General features: G+C 40.0%; 1 long non-coding RNA gene across 1 annotated transcript in view; it reads right to left on the reverse strand.

Moving 5' to 3' along the window:
• Positions 1–11,402, reverse strand: part of LOC136697077 (uncharacterized) — a 245,903-nt gene extending 234,501 nt beyond the window's left edge. Inside the window, exons 1-2 of the long non-coding RNA XR_010802677.1 lie at positions 11,200–11,402; positions 11,028–11,093 (exon numbers count right to left, since the gene is read on the reverse strand). This is a non-coding gene — a long non-coding RNA (uncharacterized lncRNA). The remainder of the gene's footprint in view (positions 1–11,027; positions 11,094–11,199) is intronic.
• Positions 11,403–13,792: the final 2,390 nt, after the last annotated feature.

Raw genomic sequence — 13,792 nt, forward strand, 5'->3', positions numbered from 1 at the left:
TTTTGGCTTCCTCCGTTGCTCTGAATTCACAACCCCGTCTTCCATCCACTATAATTCTCTTCACCCTTGTTTATCTGACCTACTCATACTTGATCCAAACACACTCATCTTTACTATTAAACACAGTAAAACAGACCAATTTCACAATTCTTCTCAAATATTTCTCTTTAAACTCCCTTCCCCTATAAGCCCCTATGAACCTCTTACACGCTACCTCCAGCTTAGATTATCCCAAGGTGCCTCCCATTCCGATCTATTGTTTACAACCGAATCGGGTTCGGTCGCCACTCGCCACTGGTTTCAGTCCCACTTACGACAAATCCTTTCACGTAGTAATCTTAACCCATCACATTTTTCCGCTCACTCTTTCAGGATCGGTGCTGCCTCTACAGCTTACCATCAAGGCCTTTCAGATCATACCATTCAGACACTCGGCCGATGGACCTCCCAAGCACATCATTTATACATCCGCACCCATATCCGTGATCTTTTCGAAGCTCACCAACGTATTGCTTCCCTGTAACTTTTGGGGGCCTGGTTCTACACACGCTCAAAACTGCGCTGAACTCCATCCCAAATTCCTCTGAGTTCGCCCCCCCGTTCCAAACTATAGGGCGTGGACCATACTAGCAAAATAGGTGCGTGACATGTGCTCTTTTTGGTTGTTTGAAGACCAGGCGTGCTGCCGCATTCTGGATCATCAAATTTCACCCAGATGGGATTTGAACCCAAGATCCCAGCACTGAGTGACACTTACCACCTGGGACTAGCTGGTACTTACCACCAAGCCACCATGCCTTCCATTCTTGCTAACACTGAAGTAAAACCCAGAAAGTTGTTTGGGTGTTTGTCAAATTTATCTGTTTAGCTAACAGCAAATTCTCTTGGTGGAAATACCTTAGATGGAGAGGCAGGAACAGTATTAGCGAATGTTTAAGAGAGCTTCATGATAAGTCACAGGAACTGCTGAGAAATCCTCTGAATGCTTGAGAGAGGCTGTGCTATTTGCTAATTTTCAGTGTTCTGTTGCTGTGCAATTTCCTCTATGGTTTGTGCTTATGGTTGGACTTTTGTTGTTAGCTCAGTATTTGTCACTGAGAGTTTATCATTCTCTGTAGAGGTCTATCTAAGCTGCCTGCATATTTAAAGGCATAGTATTCTGTAACATTGAGTGAAAAGAGTGAGGTGATGGTGTAGAAATATTGACATTTAATATAAAAAAACTGTAGCTGAGCATACATGGTCAAAAAGGGAAGCAAAAGTTTGCAAAGCCAGCAGACCATTAACCAGGCCAAGAAAACACCATGCACAAGACAAGAAATGTCGAAATACAAAAACAAAATGTCGTGGAATACTCAATACATACAACACTTACTGAGATGGGGAAACAGTCACAATAGTCCAACCACTGGTGTTTCAAAGCCATGCTCTGCAGACGGTCTTTGCTTTCTCCTGTTGCCATTGGTTGCAGAGCGAATGTCCCTGTTCACATGATCACCTGTGGACTCTTGAGTGATTTAGTGCAGAACCTAATGCATGCCCCACACTACAAGATATTAAAATTCCTAACCAATGCTGAAAACGTGAGTCACACCACACAAAGACATTTTTCATAGATTTTATTTCTCTGCTTCATCGTTGTTAGTTCCCACATAGTCTGGCATTGCCAGACTCTCTAGGGAGCCTTTCACCATTTAACGTGGCCAAGAACTGCCTACTGCTGCAGGAAAAGAAACCTGACTGGCACACAAATCTGTGACCAATCACAGGTCTGCTATTTTGGCAAGACGTGTAGAAGGAGGCAGTCTTTATGATTCACGGACCAGTAAGAGTGAGTACAAATCGATACATCTAAGTGCATATACGCAGATGTACATAGAGCCAATCAGAATGCAACTGGCAGAATCCTAATAGTAAGGCCAGGTTAGTGCACTGAAAGTAGCACACTCTCCATCAACTTGTGGCCAGAGCGTCTGTGTTTGAGACAAGTTCCCACACAACACGATCTGCCCTGAACACTTTCCAATGACACACACCGAAAGACACTCTGCTAACCACTACACCGAGAGAGCAGGCTGAAATTTCTTGCACACTTGGGCTGTGTCCAAAACAGAAAGCAGCTGATACCTTGCTCTCTTGCTGCCTATTAGAGTGTGTAACGGATTTAAAGGCAGACATATTTCTACACATTGTCAGGGCATCTGTAGCCTAAAGCTCTCTCTCTGTAAAATCAGGCAGCATTTTAAAAAACAAACTGTAAATACAGACACAATGCGGTCTTCCTTAAACCTCCACACCTGTACACAGCCTAGATGTAAACAAACATGGCAGATGGCAGTGAAATAACCCCAGCTTGACTCACATAGCTTTACATTCTTTCAGGCCTGATGTTAACATGCCCTTTCACAACCAAGAATCTGCGCCCACCCCAAACTATAGGTTTATAAGAGTCTTTAAATATTAAACATGTTACATATTCATGATTCACATTCAAGCTGGCCCCAATTGCACTGAGAGTATATCGAAGGCATAGCGATTGATTTCTGGACTCCCAACACTACAGGATAATCTGGAAAGATAATTGTTTACGATCGGCGTAAAATTGGGAAACCTCTTGATATTGTAGTAGGAGCAAGTCGGTCTCAAAATTGGCCCGATAATCCTGTAGCATGGGCCAGGCTTAAGAGAGAGAGGATAGTGTAACACTGACATGAATTGCTCATTTAATGACTCTTGCATGCTGCCTGGAGAACTAAGATATTTTTAAGGTACCCAGTGCTCTTCTTCCAGTGACTTTTGAATTGGGATTGAATTAAATCAGATAGAGGGGACACAGAAACAGTGTAAGCAGGTCAGCTGGTGTCTAGCTTGTTGGTTCAGTACAAAGTTGGCGTCATGAGGAGTATGCTAATGGCATGACGACAGCAAAGAACATGTGCTTTGACAGAGTATTTTGCTTGAAACGGATGATCTGGAGATGGTGTGATGTACTTTTGAAGATTTTGGCAGAGAAACAGAAGAGGGCAGAGTCTAAGACACACACTATCAGTATTACATTGCGAGCTCTGGAGGGTGATTTAGATCACCTCCAGAATCAGTCTGAATTAACTGCAGCTGAAACTGTAATCCTGCTTAAAAATAGAGCTAGTTGTAGACCTGTGTTTCACCAAAATGGAATATATATGGCCAATATGTATTTTTCACTGCAAACGCTGATAGGGAAGACATTTTGATGCTGATGATTTGTTTTTAATATCTCTCACACAGATCTAACCAGAGATTTAAAGAGAAGGTCTTTTGGTTGTGGAATGGACTTAGCATCTGTGACCCTGGGGAAAATAGACTACACTTACTGTTTTTTGTGTTTTAAGTAATTATACATCTTGACACATCAGCCCACATCAAGCTCAGACACTGTTTGAATTTTGGTCCGATTCTGGTCCAAATGCTCGGCTCAGACTTGGGCTGAATGCCACACTCCACAATCTTTATCATATCAGCCTGCAACCGGCCCAGACAGCGCTTGAATATATGTCATTTGATGTAAGGTCATACCAATTCCAATGTTTCAACATTCTGCAAAGAAGAGAGGCAAATTCCCAATTATTACCCAGATTTCAGAAGGTACACTGGACAGTTATGTACAAAAATTTGAACGTAATGTTTGTATAACCTGAACAACTGAACAAACATTATTCGTTCATTCATCCATCCATCCATTATCTGTAACCGCTTATCCAATTCAGGGTCGCGGTGGGTCCAGAACCAACCTGGAATCATTGGGCGCAAGGCGGGAATTCACCAATCCTTCACAGGGCAACATAGACACACACACACTCACACCTACGGACACTTTTGAGTCGCTAATCCACCTACCAACATGTGTTTTTTGACTGTGGGAGGAAACCGGAGCACCCGGAGGAAACCCACGCAGACATGGGGAGAACACACCAACTCCTCACAGACAGTCACCTGGAGTGGGAAACGAACCCACAACCTCCAGGTCCCTGGAGCTGTGTGACTGCGACACTACATGCTGCACCACCGTGCCACCCGAATAAACATTATTCATTCATTTATTCATTGTCTGTAACCACTTATTAAGTTCAGGGTCACAGTGGGTCTGGAGCCATCCCGGAATCACTGGGCACAAGACAGGATCACACCCTGGAGGGGGTGACACATTCACTATGGACACTTTTGAGTCACCAATCCACCTACCAATGTGTGTTTTTGAACCGTGGGAGCACCCAGATGAAACCCACGCAGAAAACACACCAAACTGCTCACAGACAGTCACCCAGAGCGGGACTTGAACCCACAACCTCAAGGTCCCTGGAGCTGTATGACTGCGACACTACCTGCTGCGTTTTTGATGTTTTTGTAGACAACAGAGAAAACTCCAAATGTTGAAAAACATGAACTTGAGTTGAGGAATTTGCTATATTCCTGTTCAGTGTGGGTAATATTGACATATTTTTGCTGTTTCAGATCTCTTAAGATGGTAATCTCTTCAAACTCAGGAGACAGCTAACTGCATTACTTAGTGCTACAAAACTAACCAAGACAAATTACAAATAAGTTTCTGTGGTAATTCAAACAGTGAATAATACATACAGACAATAATACATTCAGCCATGTTCAAACAATAGTCGTTTTTTTATCTCAGACATGCAGTTCCACCTTAAAAGACACTGAACTTCTGAATGTAAACCACCAGAGAGAAGTGCATTTCCCCCCAATCATAGACGTTCCCTTTAATGAGCAATTCATGTTGATGTGATTAGTAATTAATTAACCATTCTTGTAAAAAGCCCTATTTATTCAATAATTCTTTATGAAATACATATGACTCAGCATTGTTTAGTTCATTACAAACTTTTGTAATCATTAGCTTAATTTAATTTAACAAGAGTTTCTAAGTATTAAGTGATTTAAGATTTAATCAAGTGCAATTAATTGTAAATGATTAATCCCTGAAATGTTACCTAACATTTGAACAATATAATAGTGTTCTCCAGAAAATGTCTAGATATTTTATACAATTCAATAAAAGGTCTGCATGGTTTCTGCTTTTCTCATATAACTGACCAGAATCTGAGCTCTTTACACACACACACACACACACATATATATATATATATACATATATATATATATATATATATATATATATATATATATATATATATATATATATATATATTTTTTTTTTTAGCTGCAAAAGCACCAGCTAATAGCGACCCTAATACAGCAATAAAACTGTAGCAGAATTCCTGAAAAAAACAAGATTAAATTCATTGATTAAAAGCAGAAGGGTGGGTTTAATCAATGTCTAACTTAGAGAAATGCAGCTTTAGTGAAATGTTCTCTGACGACTCACTTACAGAATCAGAGATGTCCCTGACCTGATTTTTAATCAGAATATGTTGGGGGGAAAAATGCATACACATTTAGCCCTAACAAGGACTGAAGTATGGAATATCAACCTACTGACTATATATGCACGAGTATTGAAAAAAATGCCTTGTGGATAAAAGGTACATCTGGACACGAAGTCAGTTTTTTTTTCTCATTCGTTCATCTTTTACACATGCTACAGAACAATTGCAAATTAACTAAATCAGTGTGACAGGGGTGTGTTTCAGACTGAACAGCACTTAAAATAATACCCTGTTAATGATGTAATATATTAATTGCCTTAATACTATAATAATGTAAAAATGCCATTAAAGCAGAATAAAGAATAAAGCAACCGAAAGCTACTACATTGTACAAGAGCCACTGTCCCAAACAACAAGTTAAATATTTGCATAGCTCTGTACATTGAATGATGCTGTTTGGGTGGACAATGACATTGTTTACAGACTGATGATGTTTGGGAGGAAAATGATGCCATTTGATGGTATGGTTTGGCAGATACAATCTGATAATGCTGTTTGGTTGAGAATAGTTTTTTTTTGTCAAATCTTGACAATATAATTTACAAACGCCAGTGAGAGCTTTCCAAGTCCTGTCTTCAAGCAACGTGTGAACACTTCACACACAAGTATAACTTTATTAGCTTGCTTTGATGGATAACCAAGAAGTAAAGCTTGCATCTGAGAGCTAACTGTAGCAACATTAGCTAATTGTATTGACAGTGAAATATCACATAATGCTGACTGGTAGATATATTAGCTACTTGTTTACATGCAGTCCCATGCTAGGCAGCCTTGTATATCTGGGAGTGAGTTATCTAGGCTTAAAAGGGTTTAGGCTGATGTAGCAAAGCCAACTTAGCTTATTAGCCCATATCATGCTACTCAGTGTGGGTCTGTTTGTGAGCGCTGCTCTAGGGGCAGGAGTGCTGTGTTTTCTTCAGGTAAATCATGATTATTTAACCATTAATTTAATGGCTATTTTATGGCTTAATGCTGCCCTTAAGGCTGAAATGTACTGTGTAGAGTAACATTAGTGCTGCTTTAAGGGCAGGAAAATGTACTGCATAATGTAGTACTGCTCTAAGAGCAGGAGAATTGTACTGTATACTGTAAACCTGCTTTAAGGGCAGGGGGAATGTAGCTAGTACTGCTCTAAGGGCTGGAGGGATGTAGCTACTTTATAGTCTACACCTGCTCTAAGGGCAGGAGGAATTTTACTACTGTATAGTGTGGTACTGCTCTAAGGGCAGGAGGAATGGAGGTACTCTCTAGTGTAATACTGTGCTGAGGGCAGGTATATAAATAACAGAGGATAGTAGCTTTAACAAAGATTTTCAGGTACTGTCTTTATTTTATTTTTCTGCTTGTGTGACAGTTGTTGCTGAGTTCTCTTTATTGAACTCAAACATAAAATTCACTGGTATTGGTACACCCAGAGATGTAAGAACACATTTTAATATACTATTAAAACAGCAGTTCTATTCACCACCAATATGTATTATTATAATTTACGGCATTATTCATTCATTCATTGTCTGAAAACGCTTTTCCAGTTCAGGGTCGCAGTAGCTCTGGACCCACCGCGACTCTGAATTGGATAAGCGGTTACAGATAATGAATAAATCAATGGTTCAATCAGTAATTTAATATATTGTCAATGTATGTCTAGTGTAATGAGATGAAGGTGCTTTAATTTGACTTTTTTGGGACTTTACTATTCAGAATTTAGCCTAGTCAAATAAGTGGCCTTTCTGATCATCCTTCTCTTACCCAAGCCAGATCAGATTTTTAGATAACATTTTCAGCATACACAAGCCTCCATTTCAACCCCCAATTTGTTGCTGTATAACCAGTCATAAACTACCCTCCAAGCTCTGTTTGTGACACAAGGTCTCCAGGGGGCAAGAAAGGAATTTTTGGTGATGGCAGGGACATTGTCAGTGATCAACTTATGCCCTCTGTAAAACTGCTGAATCAAAAGCTTTTCAAATCATAGAATTAAACCTTAATTTATTTTGGTTTAAAATCAGTTTCAAGTTCCATATGGGGTATCACTGTTTAAAATAAATTTCAGTTGAACAATCAAAAGAGAATTATAATGATATATTTAAAATGAACTTTTAATCATGAATCATTAGCATCTTCACATAGCAGGTATTTGTATCTGCTATATACTATATGTGTGTTATTTGGATAAGAATTTTGTAAAATATGGTTTTGTTGGAATGATATTGTATTGTGTTAACATATAATCTATTCTATAGCATCTTGTAATCAACTTACTCTAGGAGTAAGATGAATGTGAGAAATTCATGTGTAATAAGATTGTGTAAGCAATAATGTTTATAATTGTAAAAGCATGATTCAGAAATCTTGAATACTCATTCAACAGGAAGATTCCAGGATTCATCCTTCTTGAGTCTTTGTCTTGTCCATGTCATGAATTATATGTGATGTCATGATTTAAGGGAGGTTCTAGTCTAAGAATATCCAATCAGAATGAGAACAAGGCAAGAGATGCTACAAACCTCAATCCCTGAGGACCAGTCTGGTCTTCAAGGCATAGGTCCTGAGGCCCGATTTAAAAAAAATTGGCACTGAAGCTTTGGTCTAGTCAGTTTTAGTTTAGTCAGTTTTTCTCAGTCAGTTAATTGAAGTGCAAGTCTGAAGTGCAGCAAGAATGGGAGAATATGTGCGGTTACTCAGAGAATCCAGAACAGAGAAGAGAGCGTAGAAAGTAATTAACAAAAGAACTGCAGAAATGAAGTGAAATAAGAAAATTAGTAGATTCATCTTGGTGTAAACTGCAGAAAAACTACAGAAATGAGGTGAGATAAGAAAATGAGTAGATTCATAAGAAATTTCCAATCAAAGTTTCTTTCTATTAGCAAAATTAGGAAGATATAGTTTAATCCAGCGACTCTTGACTCCATGCCCAGTGTATGAATGAGACCTCAGACCTCTGAAACCTGAAAGCTGTGGAACAAGAGCTTCAGGCACAGTAAGGGCTCTAGAAAGCCCAGCGTCTATGAAGTCCTCTGCTCATATCCTCTCCACTAATCTCCAGGTATTAGGTAAGGTAATGGTTATATCAATCAATCAATCAAATTTTATTTATATAGCGCTTTTCACAACAAAAAGTCATCACAAAGCAGCTTTACAGAGATCCGGGTCCAAGCCTCCTATGAGCAAGCCAGGGGCAACAGTGGTAAGGAAAAACTCCCTCAGCACACAAGGAAGAAACCTTGGAAGGAACCAAGACTCATACGGGGAACCCATCCTCCTCGGGTCGACACCGGAGACACAACAGAGAACAGAAGTAAAAGTGAAATGACCGATGAAGGGGTTATAGTAATATAAACGTAATATATTAGTGATGATGGAGAAGCAGAAATGAAAATGGTGAGGATGATGATATTAGTGATGTATGAGTCTGATGAAGGAGGAGGTGATCAGGGATTCAGTGTGAGTTAAAATTAGGTGCAGAGTTAATCTGAGATAAAACAGCATGGCCAAGCATGATAGTGTAGATGAGACAAGGCCAGGATCTTGTACAGGACACGGGCTGGATCAGGGCAACACCTGGAGAGCAGCAGGACATCTCAAAGCATGAGAGAGAGACAGGAGAAAGAAAGCCAGACAAAGGGTTAGTAGGGTCATGGTAAAGAACGGGGAAATTTGTCCTGCGAAAAAAGCTTCCACTGGTCAGGCAAGAGAACCCAGTGACAGACAGCGTGTTGGCGGTTACTACAAAGCTAACTAAGAATGCTGTAGCTATGGTGATATGACAGGATTAATACAGAACAGTGATAATATGAAAACCAGCCCGAACACCAATATAGAAGGAGTAACCTGAAGGTAAGTGATCAACCAAAAGCTTGTTTGAAAAGGTAGGTTTTCAATCTAGATTTAAAGATTGAGAGTGTGTCTGAGCCCCGAACAGTAACCGGAAGGCCATTCCAGAGTTGAGGAGCTTTGTGAGAAAAGGCTCTTCCTCCTGCTGTGTTTTTCTTAATGCGAGGAACAAAGAGTAGATGGGCATCCTGTGAACGAAGTGTACGTGACGGGCGATAAGGTATGAGAAGTTCTGTAAGATACTGCGGGCCTAAACCATTTAGAGATTTATAAGCTAAGAGGAGTATTTTATAGTCAATGCGAAATTTTACAGGTAGCCAGTGTAGGGACGAGAGAACTGGGGTGATATATTCGAATTTTCTAGCTCTAGTGAGCACCCTGGCTGCTGCATTTTGAACTAACTGAAGCTTGTGTAACGCTTTGCACGAGCTCCCTGCCAGGAGCGCATTGCAGTATTCTAGACGTGAAGTTATAAAAGCATGCACTAGTTTCTCTGCATCTTTTAATGATAAAATATGCCGAATTTTGGCAATATTGCGTAGGTGGAAGAAGGCGGTTTTGACTGTATTGGATATGTGGGTATCAAATGTGAGTCGAATCAAAGGCTACCCCTAAGTTTTTAATGATGGCATTGTGTTTTACTGTTGAATTATCAATAGCAGCATTTCTGAGTGAATGTATCTGAGTATCTTTACCTAGTAACAAGACCTCAGTTTTATCAGAATTTAACATGAGAAAGTTTTGCATCATCCAGTCTTTAATTTCAGTTAGACATTCTGTTATTTTATGTAGACAAGCAACATCATTGGGTTTGGCTGATATATACAGTTGTGTCATCAGCATAACAGTGAATCCCATGCTTACGGATTAGTCGACCCAGTGGCAGCATGTAGAGTGTGAACAATACAGGGCCAAGCACTGATCCTTGTGTGGCGGGGCGCACGCTCCAGGGGCTACTACTATGCACCCTCTATAAAATAAAAGAGCTTACCGCCACATACAATAACCACGACTACGCCACCCCAATTGTCTAAAGGGTATGGGGATCCCTGTCAGGTTTCTCAAATAAATGAGTACTAAGGCTGCTTAACAAAGGGGCACTTTATTCAGTCAACACAGCATAAAATCAAGTCACATTAACACGAGTCTTGAATTCAATAGTGAACACCAGGAACACTCCCATTCAGCCCAATACCTCTGGCAAAGCCTAAAATGTTAATAGTAAGATGCCCACAGAGTAATGAAGGAGTTCCAGTTAATTACCCCAAGGAAACAAAACAAAGAAAACACCTCTAAACATAAACCACTCACAAGAAGAAAGAAACCAAAAGTACTCAAACTTAAGCCTTGGGGCGGAACACTAATAATTACTCTAGGGCCATCACAATTAAGACTTATTCAAATGCGTTAAACACTAAATGGGCATACAGGGCAACCCCTAGTAACACTGAGTAAAAATAGTGGTCCTATGGTCCACTCAGAGAAGGAAATTAAAAGACAACAGTGCAGATGGCTCAATAAATCAATACAATACTGCTAAAAATTTGGCATGAGAGGCAAGCAAGTAATATAAAAAGAAGGGAGAGGAAAAAAAAAGAAACAAAAGAAAACAGTGGCCTACAGGCAACCAGGCCTGGCCCCACTGAAACATAAAACACAGGATCAGTCTACATTTCAGTACACTCCTGTCCTTAAAACATATCAAAAACGCTAAGATGAGATACACTAAAAAAAAAAATAAACACCCACCTAGAGGCTGCAAAGCACGATCAACTGGAACAGGAAGTGTGACATTCAGGCCACCGCGGTCAATTACTATATTGAAGTTAAAACAAATCGCCATTAACCGCATTGCTCCCCATATCACAATTCCTAACCCACCAAGATAAGATGCACTAATATAAAAAAGAGAAACACCAACCTAGCTGCTGCAAAGTGCGATCAACCAGCACCGGAACAATGACGTTCAGGCAACTGCAATCAAGTGTAAAGCCTTAACGGCGAAGTCAGTTATCCGTGGCCTCAAACCACCATCTACCCTATAGCTCGCTGGGTAGTCAAGCAAGGCTAAAAACCTGCTTAAAACTCGGACACTTGGCTTCCGATTCAGCCAGAGAAATACGACTCAGCTTCCACCGCCGCAACGACGCTGCACGCCCACACACACCACCTTGGTTGATCGAAAGCGGAAGTGAAAATTATTGGTGATCCTGGGGCTTTTATCGTCCTATCCAACCCACCAGGTGGCGACAATAATACCCTCTTTAGCGCTCCTTGTCAACCATACCACACTTGTGGAACACCATATTTAACTAAAGTATGATTAGAGGATTTATTATTCAGATAAACAAATTGGTAACGATCGGATAAATAAGATCTGAACCAAGAGAGGGCAGATCCTTTTATTCCTACCAGATTTTCCAGCCTATCAAGAAGCATCACATGATCTATGGTATCAAATGCTGCACTAAGGTCAAGCAGCACCAGAATAGAGATATAGCCCTTATCATGTGAAAGGAGTAAGTCTTTAGTTACTCTTGTTAGAGCCGTTTCTGTGCTGTGATTTGGTCTAAATCCAGACTGAAAAATGTCATGAATGTCATTGTTTTGTAGGTAAGAGCACAACTGCTGTGACACGACTTTTTCTAGAATCTTAGCAATAAAAGGGAGGTTTGATATTGGCCTGTAGTTTGCGAGTACAAGAGGGTCAAGATTGGGTTTTTTAATAATTGGTTTGATTACCGCTAGTTTCAGAGGTTTTGGTACATATCCAATGTTGAGGGATGAGTTTATTATTGTGAGCAATGGTCTAATGACTAGGTAAAATTTGTTTAAATAATTGTGTTGGTACAGGATCCAGTAAGCATGTAGTTGATTTAGATGAGCTAATTAAACTAAGCAAGTCATTTTCATCGACAGAATTCAAGTAGTCTAAGTACACCTCAAAGCTGGCGGGGGGTTCATCTACGGGAGCCGATGTGACTTTGGACTGATTTTGGATTTTGAGGCGAATGCAATCAATTTTATTATTAAAAAACCTCATAAAGTCATTGCTACAGAAATCAGAGGGAACAATGGGGTTGATTTCCTTTTTGTTTCCAATTAAATTTGATACAGTGCTAAAAAGGAATCTAGGGTTGTCTTTGTTGTTTTCTATAAGGGAAGAGATGTACTGTGATTTGGCTTTAGATAAGGCATGTTTGTAGTCGGTGAGGCTGTGCTGCCATGCAATTCGGAAACATTCTAGTTTTGTGTGTCTCCATTTACGTTCATGGTTACGAGCAGCCAGTTTTAATGCACGCGTGCTGTCACTGTACCATGGAGCAAGCCTTTTCTCTCTAAATTGTTTGGTCTTGACTGGTGCAACACTATCTAGGTTTGTACACAATAAGTGTTGTAGGTTGTTTGTAATGAGCTCAAGGTCATTTGGGTGAGTTGGAAAAGAAATGGTGGTAAGGTCTGGAAGGTTGTTGATAAAATCACTAACTGTTGAGGATGTTATAGTGCGCTTTCTAATATAGCGTGGTTGTGGACAAATATCAAAGTTTAACGCAATTTCATATGTGATTAGATGATGATCAGAGATGGTCTCATGTAGCGAGAGATTGGATAGATTCTTTATCTCAATGCCCCGTGTTAACACTAGGTCCAATGTGTGTTTGCATTGATGAGTGGGCCCAGTAACATTCTGAGTGAACCCTAGCACATCCAAAATTGATTCAAATGCAATTTTAAGTGGATCATGGTCCTTCTCAAAGTGAATATTGAAATCACCAACAATTAAGGCCTTTTCTGATACGATAACTACACTTGAGAGAAAATCAGCAAATTCACAAAGAAATTCTGTATAAGGGCCAGGAGGACGATAGATTGTGATGAGCATAAATGAGTGCTGCCTTTTTGATGCAGTGACTTTAAGAGTAAGAACTTCAAAGGATTTAGTATCATAACTAGATTTTTGTGTTGTGTCAATGGTAGGGTCATAGATTGTGGCTACACTACCACCACGTTCGTGGGCAACTGTAATAGCTGAAGCCAGGGGGAGTGGACTCATTTAGGGCAATGTATTCATTGGCTTTAGCCCATGTTTCGCAGAGACATAATGCATAGAGTTTGTTATCAGTAATAATATCACAGACAGTGAGTGCTTTGGATGTTAGAGATCGTATATTTAAAAGCCCTAATTTAATGCTGGAAGTGCTGAAATATTGCATTCGCTGCAGTGCCTTGGTGTTAATTCTAATTAGGTTGTTAAAACTGATTTTTGGGCGTTTGTGATAACAAGCTTTGCGGGGAACAGACACAGTCTCAATGCTGAAAAATTTATTTATATTATTTATAAAATTTATTAGCGTTAATCAGAGTGGGTGATATGGACATGCTACTCATCATACTAACAGTAGAGAGATGGTCAGGAGGAACATTAGGAATTTTAATATTACTTACCTGCTCGCTATCCATTCCACCTACCTGACTGATGTGACTGGGAATGACCAGTCAGTTCCGGCGCAGAA

The sequence above is a fragment of the Hoplias malabaricus genome, chromosome 1, assembly GCF_029633855.1.
Source record: "Hoplias malabaricus isolate fHopMal1 chromosome 1, fHopMal1.hap1, whole genome shotgun sequence".
In the NCBI taxonomy this organism is placed as follows: Eukaryota; Metazoa; Chordata; class Actinopteri; order Characiformes; family Erythrinidae; genus Hoplias; species Hoplias malabaricus.